General features: G+C 44.9%; 1 long non-coding RNA gene across 1 annotated transcript in view; it reads right to left on the bottom strand.

Moving 5' to 3' along the window:
• Nucleotides 1-14,290, bottom strand: part of LOC141423935 (uncharacterized) — a 32,798-nt gene extending 18,508 nt beyond the window's left edge. Inside the window, exon 1 of the long non-coding RNA XR_012448702.1 lies at nt 14,156-14,290. This is a non-coding gene — a long non-coding RNA (uncharacterized lncRNA). The remainder of the gene's footprint in view (nt 1-14,155) is intronic.
• Nucleotides 14,291-18,168: the final 3,878 nt, after the last annotated feature.

The raw sequence follows: 18,168 nt of genomic DNA, 5'->3' as shown, positions 1-18,168 counted from the left end.
CCCAGCAGGTGGCCACATCTGGATGAAGAAAGGCAGGCCATGGTAATATGGCACTGGAAGCAGATTCTGCTAATAATGTAGCATTTCTGAAGGGGAATGCCTTCCTCCAGCAAGCACCACTGAAAAGTCTGAACTTGAAGAGCCTTCACCCCTGAAGCCAATGGCAAAGACCTAATGGTTGTTTGCTTCCTGGCCTCTGTGTGCGATCCCCACTTCTGCCCCCATTGTAGCTCCTTGCTCTCCAGTGGCAGACTATGTCACCTGCTCAGTAATTCTCCGCAGCCTGAAAAATAGTGTTTTTCAGCAGCAGCACGGAGAGTCCTTGCCAGCATCTGTCCTGAAGCATCAACGTCAAGTACTCCAGGCAGCAGCACCCTCGGAGCCCTGGGACTGGCGTTTTCTTTAAGACACACAGGCCTGCTGCTGCTCCAGCAGGCCAGACAGAAGCTAATTACAACAACCTGAACCTGCCATGACTAACATGCTTATTTAATTTAAAATGTTTGTTTGTTGACCTACAGAAATCAAATATGGCAGCCTCAAGTGCCAGGCCTGCTCTGGGGCCCTGGGGGCGAGGTCTGTATGGTAGAGTAATGACACAGGCCCGAATCTGTGTCCTTTGTACCCATTTTTATGTCTGTTCCACTCATCTGTGTGAGACAGATGCCATTGTTCCAATTTCAAGCCCCCCAAAAACAAAGCCTTTAAGGGGTTAAATGACTTGCCCATGGCCCTGCTGTAATAGTAATACAGGTTGAACATTCCTTATCCACAAATCCAAACTCAGAAATGCACCAAAAATCGAAACATTTTGAGCCCTGACAAGACACCCAAAGTAGAAAATTCCACCCTTGATCTCACATGACAGCTCACTGTGAAAACACAGGCACAAGAAAGTCACTGTGGTTTATGCCTGTAATCCTAGCTACTCAGGAGAAAGACCATGGTTCAAGGCCAGCCCCAGCAAAAAGTTGGAGAAGCCCCAACTCAACCAATAAAAATGGGGCATTGTGGTGCATACCTGTCATTCCAGCTACATTGGAAGCATAAGTAGGATCATGGTCCCAGGTACACATACGAGACCCTATTCAAGAAATAACTAAAACAAAATGAACTGGAGGCATGACTCAAATGGTAGAGTTCCAAGTTCAAACCTCAGTACCACCAAACAAGGAAAAAAAAAAAAAACAAAACACAGGCACACTAAAAATATTGCATAAAATTACCTTCGGGTAACCAGGCATCAGTGACTCATGCCTGTAATCCTAACGACTGAGGAGGCAGAGATCAGGCAGATCAAGGTTCAAAGCCAGTCTGGACAAATTGTTGGTGAGACCCTATCTTGAAAATATCCAACACAAGAAAGGGCTGGCAGAGTGGCTCAAGCGGTAGGTTGCTTCACCTGCCTAGCAAGCTTGAAGCCCTGAGTTCAAACCTCAGTACTGCCACACACACAAAAATTACCTCAGGTAATGTGGACAAGGTCTAAAGGAAACATAAATGAATTTTGCATTTAGATTTGGGTCCCATCCCCAAGATATCTCGATATGGATGTGCAAAGATTCCAAATTTTTTTAAAAATCTGAAATCCGGTTAGGTATGAGACACTGTTCTAGACCCCAGCATGCGTGCACTAATCTGTCATATTCCCATTTCCTACAGAGGCACCTGAGGCTCAGAGCGCTAGAGCCCTGCCCAAGGTGGCTCAGGCAAGAGGGGGTGAAGTAGCTCCTAGGTCTAGATCTCGCCTTGGAGCCTCTATACTGCTCACCTTCTGTCACTTAGGTCCCTGGGGCACAGGATGTCACTGATGCCTCAGTTAATTAGGGTTCTTCATCCACAAAACATTTTCATGAGTTCCTTTCTTCTACAACAGGGATGGAAAGTATTAAGGCAGTCCTTAAAAAATGCCTGTCAAAGGCTTTAAAGCTGCCACTAAATAACTAATATTCTTATCACAGGAAGGAGGCAAAAGTTTTAAAGGAGACAGCCATATATCAAAAAGATACATCTCTGTTGATTATTGTAATCAATTAAACCCAGGAAACATGAAATGGAAATGAAACACATCTCATGAAAATACGCCAGTTACACACACTGTCTCACAAGCTCACACACACTCACACACACACACACACCTTCACTGCCTATCATTAATGGAGACTCATCTCTGCAAGGAAGTGGACAGGTCTCCATGGACTGGATAGCAGAAAGTTACACTCCAAGGTCCATGTGTTACATTGTAACTTCTCTGCCTTCCATAAACCATTTTAATCCCAAAGTATGGTAGAGCTTCTGGGAGAAATCTCTAAAAGATCCTCCAGGACTAGGAACAGATCTCACTGGTTTGTTGAATGGTTCCAATACAGTCATTAGTCATGAATTACAAAGCATAATTTAGAAGTCGTCCTAGAAGAACCCATTACCAGAGAAAGGACTCTCCCTCCTCAGCAACCCCTCTCCCAAAAGGAGGAAGGACCCCCAAGGGTTCATGTCCATTTCACAGCTTCCCATAAATTCAGGAAACACAAGTAAATCCTGCCTAGGTCAGAGTCACAGTATCAAGGAAAAAGTGCTAGAAGTATTTCTTCACAAATAATCAGTGCTGATGTGGTTGGACTGGGACCACATGACAAGGGGAGAGCACATACGGGTGATATAGGAATAGGTAGAAAACCCAAAACATGAAATCGTTTGATGTCCCCACTCCAGAGGAGCTAATATAGAAATCTTAAAGCAACAGAGGTTATCATGAGAAGGGGATCAGTAAGCAGGGTAAAGATCAGTTAGAGATGAATCAACATGGGTCCTAACACATGTGTACACGAAAGCAATGCTAGGAATATTTCTGTGTAGCTATCCTCAACTCAACTAGCAAAAATGCTTTGTCTTCCTTATTAGGCTTGTGTCTTTTCTTCAACAAAACTAGTGATAAAGGCAGAACACGACCTGCCTGGAACTGAGAGGGGAAGGGGGAAGAGAGTAGGGGAGGGGGGGCAGGAGGGAGAAATGACCCAAACATTGTATGCACATGTGAATAAATGAATAATAAGAAAATACCTCTCCATCTAAAAAAATAAAAATAAAAATAATCAGTGCTGAGTGTTTTCATATACCATGAGAATTTTGTTATGATTAGAACAAACGTGGACTAAAGCCTACATATTTAGCTGTTCTGTGTGATGGGTTTATTACTCCACACGCTGCTAAATCCCTGGAGATTGCCATTTAATTAAATGCAGAGAAGTATTCATGGATAGATTTCTAATTTACTGTTTGTATGCCAAGAGTCTCAGAGGGCTCATTTCCGTTCAGAAAGTTCTACTACCACAAAAAGAGGGATTAATGAAATTAAATGGTTACTATCTTTCCTAAGACCGAGACCTTCTCGTATGTGAACTGTGGATTTGGGGCATAGGTCAAAAGTGCGCCCTGCTGCAGGGAAACCCCTTCCTCCAGCACCCGGAGCACACAGCCACCAGCAGCATTTTTTAATTTTAAAATTCCATATAGAGATAATGCAGGGCTATTGAAACTGCAGTATTTAAAACTCTTATGAACACCATTCTCCTCCCCATCCACTGCCTTATTAGAGATCCTTGTAAAAGTGATGAGAAAAGTCAATGTCAAGATCTTAGGGAAACGTCACTGCTTGTCATGGATGAATATGTGCAGCATTTTCAAGTCTGGGGACAGTTCCAACTTCTGGTCCTCCTGTCAGCTTTCCTCGTCTTTCTAATAAATTGAAAAGAGTGTCTAACTGCCAGGTGCCAGTGGCTCATGCCTATAATCCTAGCTACTCAGGAGGCAAAGATAAGAAGGATCGTGGTTCAAAGCCAGCCCAGGCAAATAGTTCACAAGAAGCTATTCAAAACACCCTTCACAAAAATGGGCTGGTGAAGTGACTCGGGATGGACAGCTTAAAACAGAACAGGAGCCCTGATTTCCATCTTGCTACACCCATCCTGTTCCATCTGAGGGACTGAAAGACTTGGGTTTTGAAAAGGCACCTTAAATAGAGCAAAGGTTTGTTTTTCTGTCGACTAGACTGCTTTGTGATAACTGGCCTGCCTCCAATGATCATTTGAAGCACTCAGCATCCTGTAGCCTCTGCTTTTGTGGTAACTCTGCTATTGCGCCCCTCGGCTTTTCACTGCCCTTCCTCAGATGAGATATTCATCATCTCTTACCTGATCTTCCACAGTCCTCCTAACTGACGTTCTCACCAACACATCCTGCACATCACACAGCCTTATTGCTCTCCCTGAAGAACAGATCCAGTTTTGGCCATTCCTCTGTTAAAAAAGACTTCAGCAACCTCCAGCTGTCCCACACACTCCTTGATCTGCCATTGAATTTTGTGTGCCACATGGTACCCAGCACCTGCCTTTCCACACTTATCCTATGGTTTCTTGCCTCCCACCCCTCATTCTGGAGATGTCAAAGCACCTTCCTACTCCCAACTCTGGCATCAGAATTCTACTCCCATCTGTTCAAATGTTACCTCCTTCCTGCAGATTTTTCTGACCCTAAACCATCCACTCCTCCCAAAAAACATGCACCAGGTATGAACTCCACATTCACATAGCACTCGGCTCATTCCTGAAGATGCCACCTCTTGCCCAGCAGTACAGCCAACTGTGAACTTGTCCTACCTATATGAGCCTTACAGGGTCACATTGAAATTGATATTCCTATAGCATTTAGAACAATGCTCTGAGCATGTGCCAAATGCTTGGGAAATATTAAGGGGTATATCCATGCAAACAGACAATACATGTTTATTTTTTTTTAATGTTACTTTCAAGAAAATTCAGCCAGGTGCTAGTGGCTCACGCCTGTAATCCTAGCTACTTGGGAGACTGAGATGGCAAGGATCATGGTTTGAAGTCAGCCTAGGCAAATAGTTCACAAGACCCCATCTCCAAAAATAACCAGACCAAAATGGACTGGAGTTGTGGCTCAAGTGGTAGTGTACCTATTTTGCAAGTATGAAGCCCTGAGTTCTAACTCCAGTCCAACCAAAGGAAAAAAAACAAGAAAGAAAATTTTAAATTTTCATAAGGAACTTTAAGATGAATTCTTAAAATTCTAAAAGGTTTAATAGTAGATGACATGATTCAAAATAAAATACTTAATCAACTGAGTCACCTTGCCCACAGGTGAGCCCAATCCTGCAGACTGGACAATGCTAACATGTGTGAGTATGAGTGAACACTGTGGTTAACAGAGCCTACCCATCTGAAGCCAGCCTTCTACAGACTCCATCCCCAATCCTTTGTCCTTTTTCTTTATAGGCCTTTTATTTATTTTTTTTTAACTCAAGTTGGTACTGAATTTTTGGCACTTACAAACCTATCGCTTTAAAAAAAAAAAGGGAGCTCAAAAAGTAATAAGCAGGCCCATATTTGTGATGAGTGCCCAAAAAAATATGTGATTTCTCCACTTTAATCTGATCCAGCCAAATGGCCAGTCCAATGTGCACCATATGTCCAGCCAACTGGTTGGAGTCCATGCATTTAGCTTCTTCTGTAGATTAATGAGATTATGGCATTGTTAAAAAGAGGCAGAAAATGCTAATTTGACATCTACCATGATATACTTTACAGTTTGGGGGGTTTCTGCATTTTAAGACATTTTTAATTACTTTGTTATGCTGTGCCAATGAGGACCATATGTCCATTCTTGTCCCTCCACGCTGTCTCCATAGTCACCTGCACATTCCCAAGCAGTGCAGGCGGCTGAGACCATGCTTTACACAGCCTCTGTCTAGAAGAATCAAAACGCAGCCCTGTCCTTCTACCTGGTCATCAGCCTTCTGGTTAAAGCTGCTTCAGAGGAAAATAAAGCCACCTACATCCAGAGCTAAAGAGTGAACTTACTGTGACAAGAATAAGTTCTTCAAAACAATAGGTGTTCAATTGGTTTAAAAGACAGCCAGCCACAAAGCAATAGAAGCACTCACCAATACTGGAAGTTTACTTGTATAATACTCATTGGCTACATTTTAAAAATCATTGGTGCTTCTGCAGTTCATTATTGGGCCATGTGCTATTGTGCCATCCGGAAGGGTGTGGGGGATGACTGTTGTGACATGTGCTCATGTGCAGGATATTATTCTGCCCATTGCAAACATTTCTGAACACCCTCAAAACTTAGCAAAGTGGTGCCTTTCTCGTTGATCTTGGGATTGCCTCTTCCCTCATCATCACGTTGTATGGTGACAGACTTTCCATGGAGGAGGGCTCAGGGTGGAAGGTAGTGTGATTTACCTCTTCAAAGGCTGTCCAGAGCATCTATATGGAGCTGACAACTAGAATCTCAAAAATAAAAATAAAAAATGACTTGTGTTAATTCATGAAAAATGGCAGGAGCTTGTGGCTTACCAAGCACCTACCATATGCCAGCCATCATTCTACGTACATACCTCATGAACTCAATTAATAACCCTCTATGAGACAAATAATATTACTATTACCTCTTTCTTACAGGTAAAGAAAAGAGGCACAGAAATATTAAGTCATGGGCCCAATGTCACACAGCTGGACAGTGCTGGAGTCACGATTTGAGCTCAGGCAGTCTGTGGGAGACTGTACCCTTTGCCACACACTGCAGAAAAAGACATGAGGAAAGACAGCCCTCCTCCTGAAATCTAAAAATGGAGAAAACAAGCTGATTTCTCCAAATTCTCTTGAGCAGCTATTGAAGATGTTTCTTTACCACAAAGGCATTTTAACATTTGAGGGTTCCAAAATATGAAATAATAGTGTATAGAGTGGCACAGTGGCACCTCTCCAGTGAGGACATATACAAGAAAACGGTGCAAAACAAACCAAGTGTATGTGTCTCAAAGCCACCCCGCAAGAAAGTCAAGGGCAGGGAAGAGACCTCAGCTCTTCTCTTTGTCCTCCTACATTGCTCTTCTTCCAGAATAAGGCTGGCGCCTTTGCTTCCCTTGCTTCGGGAAGGCAGTGAGGTCCCCAGAGCCATGGAGCCCGAAACCTCCCCCGTCAGGAGGCCAGGCACAGATGTGAAGACAGTGTCAACCCAGCCAAGGAGCAGTGAGTGGGCAGGAGGCAGGAGAGCTGCCATAGACCTGCTCTGAGGTGTCAGCATCTCCCACGGGTGAGGAGAACAGGCTGGGACTGCTGCAAGCCCAGACAGATGGAAAATAGGAAGTCCAGTAGGAGTGGCAGAAAACAGAAATGAGCTTCCCTTTTTCTTCTTTCAGCTGGCAGCAGGGACAGCAGCCGTGGGATGAGCTTTGGAGCCGGACTGAACTCTGTTCAATCCCAACTGTGCTCATTATGCAACCTTGAACACAACACTTAACCTGCTCATGTGTTGTTCAGATCTCCACGGCCCTCATCTTCTTCCTGGTTGCCTTGAGATCAAGTGTGAGCTTTTCCATCTCTACTAATCTTTCCAGTCTCACTTCCCACTGGAAACCTGCATTCCCGCCAGAATGAACTTTTAGGGGCCATGTTAGTTCTGACCTCTGAGCCTTTGTGTATTCCGTGACTTCTTCCTTTTGTTTTAACCTAGCCAAATCCTACTCACCTGTCAGGCCTCCCAGGATGTCACTTCCTCCAGGAAGCCATCCTGAGTGTCTCCTGTATGCTCCCTGTGGCACCTATGCCTCTCTTGGGGACCATTTTCAACTCTCCATTGTAATGCAGCACTTCCACCAAGCCTGTGGTGTGGGGCCATTTTGCTCCCTGGAGTCTGGCGGTACTAGGAGCTCCTCATGGGAAGACCTGACTTTCCTGTTGTAGATTTCAACAGTGCCCTGTTACACTGGCTCTCTTACCTTTTATGTTTCTTTTACTTGCTAGGTTATAAACTTGCTGGGCGCAAGGACTATATGTGTCTGGTCACTGGCGTATCTCCAGGCCTACCTGACTAACACATAATGTGAACTTTTCTAGACACATCTCACTTTGTAACCCATGCTGCCCTCCTCTCTATCCTCGTGCCTCAGCTTCCCCAGTGCTGGGATTACAGGCATGTGCTAATCCCTGGCTAGAAGACAAACTTAATAAATACATTCTTAAATGAATAAACCTTTCTGCACCTCATTTTCTCATTTCTGTAAAATGAGGGACTAATAATAATATTCATTTCAAGAAATATATGTGTGAATTAGGGCCAGGCACAATGGCCCACATCTGTAATCCCAGCTAGTTGGGAGGCAGAGATAAGGAGAATTGTGGTTTAAAGACAGCCCAAGCACAAACTTAGTGAGATCCCCATCTCAACCAACAAGCCAGGTATGGTGGTGCGTGCCTGTCATCCCAGCTACACAGGAGTCATAGGAGGATCATGGGCCAGGTCAGTCCAGACATAAAGTGGGAGAAAATAACTAAAAAGACAAGGGCATAGCTCAAGTGGTAGAGCAAGCATGAGGCCCTGAGTTCAAACCCCAGTACCACAAAAAAGAGAAAGAAATATATGTGAGAACTCAATAAAATAGCATTGCAGAGCTCCTGACACCAAGCAGAAACCAATAAACAGCAAGTCCACAGTCCACTCAGCATACATTCATGAGTCCCATCACCCTTGCAGTCCTACAAAGAATCAGCCTTCCATGCCCACCCCATTTCAGAAACAGACCTGTCTCTTTAAGCATCTCTAGAGAGGAAGCCAGACCTACCCCTCTGGCAAATACCTGTTTTCAGCCCTCCGTTAGTCAATCAGTTGGTAATTATCTCCTAATCATCAGCATATGCCAGATATTCAGATAGACTGTTCACCCACTTCTGATAACCTCAATAACAAAATCTTGTACATAACCACTACAGTCATTTCCAAAAGTAACATTTGTTTATGGTCTTCTTCATGTTTTCTATATTTATATAAAATGCTAATGTGTTCTCTCTTGCCCTCCCCTGCCCCTCCCTCTCTCACACCCACACACACACACATGCGTGCATGTGCACACACACACATCTCTGGAAGACATCAAAGAGTCTGCAAGGGACAAAGAGTTAGTATGCCAGTCATTCATTCGCCACCCACTGAAGGCTCACCAGGTGCCAGCTAGAGGCTGAGGCAAAGAGACAAAGATAGATGAGACACAAGCTGTGCTTTTTGGGAGTTCCCAGTCTATTGGTAGGAACACGCACATAAACAATCATTCCTCAATATAGTAAGTGGATCAACAGAGAAAAATTCAGGGTAGTACCATAGCTTCCCAGAAGAGGGAGCTAGAGAACAACCTAGTCAGACTAAAGTGATCCTTTCTAGCAAGCTCTTTGGAACAAGACTTCTCCCCTATTGCTCTCATTCTGTCTTCTGGGAAGATGGAGAACAGTCCATCAGCATCTTCCTCATAATCACTGCCTCAATCCATCATAAAGCCCAGCTCTAATGAACAAAGAAGTCACTGAGGACGCGCTCCCAGTCTGAATATCTCACTGTCACAGAAGTCTCTAAGATAGGACTTGGATTTTTGAACTAATACGATTTTTCTAAGCACAAGCTATTCTATTCTACTCTTGTAGGTGGTTGTGCAAACATATCACTCTCCTTGTTCCCTCTGAAGGCTGCTTTAAGCGTTGACTGGGTCTTCAACTCTCCTGACACTTTATATCTTGAAAAACAAGGCCCAACTGAGATTCAGAATCATTATTAAATACAAAAAGAAGAAACATGAGCCATACATGCAAAAATATATATCATTTTTCTTAAGGAGGACCACATTTCTTTCTGTTCTGAGCATGCTTTCAGAGTGTGCACATGGAGGAATCCATTGCCAGAGACAGCCCAAAGAACAGGTGGCATGACTGTCCTCTGACAGCTGTGAGGCCAGCGCTCAAAAAGGCATCTTTGACCAACTCCCTGTCCCATAAGCCCAGCTCTGGACACCAGAATTCCCACCATGGGGGGCTTCCTGAGATATAAAGCACCATTATTCTTCTGTTCACAGGGAACAACGTTTCTGAAAATTACCAAATATCACCCAAAACATATCCAGACACTGAGGGCTTGGAAAAAAGACTTGGTGACATATAAGCTGTCAGTGTGGAGTGCCCTCAGCTCCCATGGGTGGCTGCCCAAGGTCACAGGTCCCTGTGGGCTTGCTAGGGCTACCACAACAAAGTACCATAGACTGCATGGTTTCAACAACAAAACCTTGTTTTCTCACAATTCTGAGGCTAGAAGTTCCAAGGTCAAGGTGTTGGCAGAGTTGGTCCCATTGCTTTGCTAGTTTTACTGTTTTCTAAGTCTTCACATGCTTGCTGCTCTATGTGCGTCTTTGTCCTAATCTCTTCTGACAAGGACATCAGTCATATTGAGTTAGGACTCACTGTAATCACCTCATTTAACCTTAATTATGTCTCTAGAGGTGCTATCTCCAAATATAGTCATGTTCACAGGATTTCAACATATACATGTGAGGAGACAATTCAGCCTATAACAGGAAAGGCTGGGGACAGCCGCCACCTCCCTGCTGATGACTTTCAAGCCTAATTATCCAGCCATGACCTTGCTCTCACATTCTGCTCCCACATCCCCAGTGGCCTACTGGACACAAGCCACCTGGACAAGCTGCCAACATTTTACACAAACAGGAAAATACACACTGAATTCACCTCTGATTTCCATTATTACCACTGCCAACCTTCCAGGGATTTTTAACCACACCCCCTATTCTAAAATATCACCGAGGCTCTTTCTCTTGATTTTGTGTGTCTCTTGCATCCATTTTCCCTCCCCAGGCCAATTACCACTGCAGCTCTTTCAGCCATTATTACATGGACTGCTGAAAATATTTCCCAAATTTCCTTCCTCTGGCTCTCTTTCCACCAACCCATCCATACCACTACTCTCTCAGATCAATCTTTCTAAACATTGCTTTCATCACGAACCCACCCCTGCTCTAAAACCCATTATCACAGGAAAAAAATTAACTATACAGACTAGCATTCTAGGCCATCCGCAGTCTGGCTCTTTAAGCCCAACAGTCCACTCTTCCCCTCTCCAGTCTAAGGTCAAGTGGAAATAAATGAATAAATGAACAAATACTCCTACACAGACCTTCTATAAGATGATGAGCAAACCTGCTCCCTTACTGTCACCTTGTCACATGTCATCTATATGCTCATGTGCCCAACTTTTCCTCCTCCTTTTCTTTTTTTTTTTCCCCATACTGGGGTTGAACTCAGGACCTTGCACTAGCTAAGCAGGCGCTGGCCACCTGAGGCAAGCCCTTAGTGCTTTCTTCTTCCTCTCTAAATCCAATGTGTCTTCTAGTTCTAGCATGGACTCTGCCTCTTCCATTCCTGACCTTCCCTGAGAGTGGGAAACACCTTATCATAATTCTCTCACCAGACCTAGATGTGGCACCTTTTTTATGTGTTTCACTAAGGATTCTTGTGTGTTGCCTTATTCCACAACCATATGTGTGAGAACGCCTTGCTCCCCAAACTCCACAAGGGCAGATATCACATAATCCCCGTGTGGTATGATGGCAATAGGAGCCAAAAACATCCAGTGAGCATTTTCCTGGCACTATCTCACTTCATTGAAATAACAACCCAATAAAGTGGGTGTTATTATTATGCTTATTTTACAAACGAGGAGATTGAGAATTAGCAAGGTTAGGTAACTTGCCTGAATTAACCTCACTAGTGAGTGGCAGAGTTGTGCGGCCAGTAAAGACTCCTCTTCCTTCTCCCCCCCACCCCACCCCCGCCCATAGTAACTTTTGCAGACTAAGTGCTAAGCATTTAGTCTATCAATGCTTAGTTTATGAATTAATTAAGGCTGTTCTTGCTACCAAAACAAGTGAGATGTGTGGCAGAGAGAATAGACCCCAAAGATGTCCATATCCTAATGCTAAGAATCTGTGAAATCATTCTATTCTATTGCAAAAAGGAATTAAGGATGCAAATCGACTTAAATTTGGTAATCAGAGGACCTTAAAATGGTAGATTACCACGGACTATGGGAATGGGCCCAATAAAATCACAAAGGTCCCTAAAAGAGGAAGAGGAAACTGCAAGAAAGAGCCGGTAGTGATGCAATGTAAGAAGAATTTGACTTGTCACCACTGGCTCTGAAGAAAGGGGAAGGGTCCACCACTGACAGCCTCTAGAGGCTGGAAAAGGCAAGGAAATGGATTTGCTCCTAAAGCCTCCAGAAAGAAGTGCAATCCTGTCGACTGAAATGTTGATACTGGACAAGTGAAACAGGCTCCTGTCAGATTTGTAACCTGTGGAAGTATGATACATTTGGCTTTCAAACCACCAAATGTGCAGCAATCTTTTACATCAGCAACAGGAAGCTAATTCAGGGTGCATGGATTCCCAGCTAGCCCTAAATTATCCTGATGAATGGGCATGGCCCTGGCGAAAAATCTGTTCTTTGAAACTCAAACACCTGCATTCCACCTACCTAACAACTCATCACAGGCAGAGATCTGCCATTTCCAAGATCACCTGTTCCCTGGGCCGACCCTTTCCCACCAGGTCCCTACACCATTTTGAAAATAGCTTTACCAAGGGCATAAAACTCTGAGAGTCACATATTAGTGACAGAATTTTCTCAGGAAAATTATTAGTAGTAGTACAATCAAAACAATTATGGTATCCTTTTAAAATATCATTACCTACTGCTTTTATTCCAAAGCACTTCCCATATATTATCTTAGACGTCTGTGCCAGCCCTTAAGAGTTGGTAAATGGCAGTTTCAAGTGCACACCATGGTTTTTGGATTGCAGTTTTGTAGTCAATTCCAAGAATTTTATTCTTAAGAGGATCAAATAGGACTGTAAAAAAGTGTATTTTTTGAGATGGTAGGAAAACGACCGGTTTGGTATTGTAGCAAGTAAATGATATCCAGCAGGTAGGTGCAGGAAACTCTAGTATAGACTCACAGCCCCATATCTCTTCCTGCTGCACCATCCTGACCCCTGTGGGCTTGCCTAAATGACTTTCGAAGATCTTTAACCATGACTAGTCTGTGGACACACCTGGCAAGGTGGTGGCATGGCCACACTGGTGGGGTTGGCGCTGGGATCCTCCACCGATGTCCCATTTCCTGGCAACTGCCTTTGACAGATTTCTGACATCACCTGGACCCTCACTGCTCTGCCACTCCCCTCTCAAATTAACTGGCAATCCATGATATCTAAGCTAGGATCAGTTTGCTGTTTGTGTCACTATAATGTAAACAATAATAGCACCACCCTGCTATTTTCCAAGTACCTTACATCTACGTACTCATTTCCAGGCAGTTTAGGGCTGTGGTTGCAGCACCGACTTCCCAGCTAGACCACCTTATTTCATCAGCAGTGTGAGCTTGGGCACCTTCATTAACATCTTTAGGACTCAGTTTTCTCATCTGTGAAATGGCCATTGTAAAAGCACCTCTTTATAAGGTTGTTATGGGGGATCATGTTTCAAAGAGTCCAGGAAATGTAGTCAATACCACATAAGTGTATTGGCTCTTGTGAGGTTGAGACCGCTAGACCTTCGCCCAAGGTCACAAATTTGCTGAGGGCTTGGAGTCAGGACACTATGTCTGTAACGCCCTGTATTCCCCCCCTGCATCCTGACTCCTTCTGAACCACTTGTGCCCATCCTCATCCTGCCCATCCAAAGATAAAACAGACTCGGTGCTCCACCGCCACTCCGGAAGTTCCCAGGAACTCAGGAGAAAACAACCAAGAAAACCGAAAAATGCGCGCTCGCTCTCGCGCCAGGCCTGCCCTGGGGACAAGAAACCACAGCCCCGCGTTTCCTGTGGCTCGGCGACACCTGGCGCGGCTGTCGCACGGGGTCCTCCCCTTGGCAGCTGCGCGGCGGAAGCGCGAGGCTAACCGCGCGGCCAGGTGTGGCGCCGCCAGGTGTGGCGCGGCGCGCGCGGGAGCCCAGCCTGGCCCCGCCACCGCCCGGCGGCGTCCCTCCCAGCTGGGAAGCAAGGCAGTTGTTTTCTTCCTGGTGGATCGTTCCACTTGAAACGGTTCCACGAGGGCTGTTCTCGCCTCCGACTCGGCGAAGAGCTGTAATTAACACAGCAACAAACGCCCACGACGCTAACTGGCAAAGGGATGTAACACGAGCCGCTGCTCCAACCCAACTGGGCCAATTGCTTTCCCCGCTCGCCTCCCGTTCGGTCTGTTTGGGTTCCAACTGTAGCGTTTCTTACCACACATGTCAGTGGCTGGTGTTTGTGTTTGGAGTTGCACAGTTTCGCACATGTCGCTGGAGACGGTGCTCCACCGGCTGCGATGCTGCCAGCTCGCTTTGCGCGGCTTGGGCAGTGTCAGGTAGGAAAATCCAGAGTGAGTGACTAGTAAAGTGAGAGGGAGGAGCCGGGAAGGGCACCTGCCGCCTCGTGTTGTCTCCTCCCCGGCCAGGACAGGTAAAACCGGTCTGCCGGGTCCCCAATGAGAGCGGGCGGGGACATCCCACCGCACCTGGCCCCTGCGCTTTGCTTCTGGCAAGGGGCCATGAAAGAGGGGACAAAGATCCTGCAAATGTACTCAGAGGCCAGCAGGCGACCTAGTTTGGGGAAGGATTGCAAATGGCCAAGGTTGAAGAGAACGTCCCAACTCCTACACGTGCGTTTGTAAAGGTCTGAACCCTGACGCTGCCATTATACAGAACCTTGCACCCGCCGAGTGTGGTCCACCGCCCAGCAACTTCGAGATCACGTGGGAGCTAGTTTCAAGGCTTGCCCCAGACCTATTGATTCACAATCTACCCTTTAAAAGACCCCGTGGCGACCTGTAGGCACATTAAGGTTTAGGAAGCACCGACTGCTGTATAACTAACTGAAGTCTTTCCCTCGGCGTCCCCTCGTGTCAAAATACTCCCTTCAAACATGTGGAACAGGCAGTTGCTTTTAGAGAACACAAGCCTGCTCTCAGCTAAAGGCCTGCAGCTGTGCGATGCTTACAAGTCGCTCTGCTAATTCTGCTAAGGGTCGTGGGGGGAGGGGAGACCGGAACCTGCTATACATTTCAACCCAGAAAAATTCAAAGGCTAGTTGGAGAGTCAAAACCCAAGCAAGAAGGGTTAAATAACTCTATGAGATAGTAATGCAAGAGGTTACCCAAGGCAGGGTGAGCAACTTAAGTGGTGTGTGCTACACATTTAGTGTAAGGAAATATGGTCCCGGGTCTTGGCACCAAATGTAAGGAAATATAGGCCCCAAAGTGACCACGTGGAGAGAAGTGATCTGGCCAAGAGATTCTTTATTGTTGGGTGGGAGAGGGAGAGAGCAGAGAGAGCCAAGAGAGAGAGGGAGAGAGGGGCAGGGGCTTAAATACCCCTCAGTGGGACTCAGCATGATCTGATTAGTTAGGATCTTATGGTTCATGCTGATTGGAGGTTGGGACAGAGGGAGGATTCAAGCTAGACTTGAGGCTGGACTGTGACCCTGGGAGACAGGAGCTTAAGGGTGCAGTAAGAACTGAAACCTATCGGCGCCATTATTGCCAACATTTAGTAAATTCACTGCACCAAATAGCTACCAGCAATTTTGTTTGTATGCCTTCAGATTCAAATATACCTATCTATGTGTGTAGACGCATATAAAGAGAGAAATAGAGAATATATAGTCTGACATAGAGCTTCACACATTGTAGGTGATCCATATTTGTTGAATAAATAGCTGGATCCTGTTACAACATAGTCTCATAGAAATTTGTGTTTTAGACTGAGCCAGCATGTAGCTGCTCCAAAATTAAATGTATACCAATAGCGACAGCCTGGTCCATATGTCCTTTAAGACATTATTATATATATATATTTGTCATAGGTACATGGTCCCCATTTGAACGTGATGAATCTTAGAGGAGCAAGACATTGCTACTTCAGGAATCCTGCTAAGTCCTCCCAGCACAGATAACCCAGCTTGTGTCCATTATGGCCTCCCAGACCACAGTGCCCTCACAGATCACAGACTGACTTTTTCAGAGCTGTTTAGTTCTTCAGTTACTGATCTTCTGGCCAAACATTTTCAAACTAAGGCTTCACTCTGTGGCCTATAATAACTCCAATTTATTCTGTCAAGTACTCAAAGTTCCTTAACAAGGCACTTGATCATATGAATTAGGCACAGCGAGTACCAAGAAAAAGCAGGGATGGAGCATCCAACTTGGTGATTAAGAGGGTCATTATAACTTTCAAAATTCATTTATTTTTCCCTCTACTCATGTCCATCTATTCATTTATGTTTCCATTTATTTTGTTGGTGAATGCCATCAAAACATTGCAGAAGGTTTGGGGAGTTTTTTAGGTTGTTTGTTGTTATTTTGATTTTGTTTTGTTTTGTTTCTGTTCTGTGACTCTTCATTGTCCCAGGGGCCTAGGACAGACCCAGCAGATTAGCAGGTACTCAATAAATGCTTTGAGTTGATCAGAACTGAATCGAGTTGGTGCTTGAGTACATGGACAGGCATATAGTATCACTCCCTATCTAATCAAGATGCTAGTACCTGCACTTGTCTATTTGCAACAATCTTTAGCAAAGAATCTCAAGTATTGCCTCATGCTTTATCCTTACCTGAATGATGAAAACAGTGTTGCTATTTATGACTGTGCGAGGGGAAGACAAAGATGCTAAGAGGGTTGGGAGTTGGGAGAAAATGCATCCAACATGAATGGGGAGAGTGACTAGAATGTGAACAAGTAGGAGGGCAGAAAAAAAGGGCTGAGAACCCAACCTAGAATATCATCCGGTATTCCTAAACTAGCTCTTCACCTAGGTCAAGTTTCTAAGCAGCAAGAAGCTCCAGTATGTCAAGACATACAGTAACAACTGTCAACAGATGATGAGGTCTGCCATATGCCAGACACTGTGCTAGCTTTTAACATGGACCTGGTCCTTACACTAACCCCGTGAGGGATATGCTATCATTATCCCTGTTATACAGGTGAGGAATTGAGGCACAAAGAGGTTCAGTCATTTCCCTAAGATAATACGCACAAAGCCAGAATTCAGAGACTTTAATTTCAGTGCTTATAACCAGTGATGGAGGGGGAAGTGTTAATGAGGGGGAAAAAACACGTAAAACCATGTGAATTTGAAAGAGCAAGCACCTACCCTGGTATGGTCGAACATGCCTGAAACCCCAGCACTTGGGAAACTGAGGCAAGAGGCTGCTGAGTTGGAGGCCACCCTGGGCCACATGGTGAGACTATTCTCAAACAACAAAACCCCCCAAAAAACAACCCAACAGAGGAAGCTACCATGTTGTGTTTTATCCTTTTGTTGAACATGCTGTCAATTCACAACCATGGCCCATCAGCCTAGCCTGGGGATGGCCCAGCAGCTTCAGGATTACTTCTATTCTCACCAGTGGTCAAATATGTCAAAACTCTGTGCTTGAGTGTCTGCACAGGAGAAGCAGGCCAGAAATGCAGGAAGCTAATGCTCCAGGCCCTAAGCCAGTAAATAGTGAGAGGGCAGTAGATAAGTTGCCCGCTTTCTTCTCTAGTGAAACCATAATAGGATGACTTTGAGGTGCATTCTATAAGCCTTCAGTGGGCTCCCAGAAGCAATGGGTGCCACTTGTCCATTGTGGTAACCCCCTCCCCAATATACCCTTTATTGTCTCTGGTTGCCTCATTTACCAGCTATGTTTCCTGGAATCACCTTTTAAATAAACTCCTTGTCTCTTAGTCCACTTTTGGGAAACCCAGATCAAAATACTGTGTAACATGATATTGAGTGGGACTTTTACTATTGCAATGGATTTAGCAACTAGGACCCCAAAGTAAAGATATTAAGTATCCCAATATGAAAGAGAGCTGAATACAACTAGAGGCAAGAAAGTTTAAGGTGTTTATTGAGGAGGCTGAAATAGTTCTGCACACACCACTATACCCTTCATTCATTTCTTTCCTTTTCCCCAAACCATATTAGCAGACAATGGGGTATTTTAAAGAAATGGTTGAAATCCTCTGCAAGGAGCTCTTTAGCTTGTCCTTCCCCTCCCCCTGAGAGCTTTCCTGACCCAAGATAAGTGGAATTAAACTGGAAGTGGACATTCCAAATCATGGAGCATACATAGGCCTCTGTAGAGTCTGCTAAAAACACACACACACACACACAACCTCCCTCCCCCACCAAAAGAACCTGCCTCTGACACTGGCCACATAGAGGCCTTCAACTTCCAACAGAGAATCATGGTCACATGCCCAGCTTCACAC

This window comes from Castor canadensis, chromosome 6, assembly GCF_047511655.1.
Source record: "Castor canadensis chromosome 6, mCasCan1.hap1v2, whole genome shotgun sequence".
NCBI lineage: Eukaryota > Metazoa > Chordata > Mammalia > Rodentia > Castoridae > Castor > Castor canadensis.
This window is presented reverse-complemented; position numbering and strand designations above follow the sequence as displayed.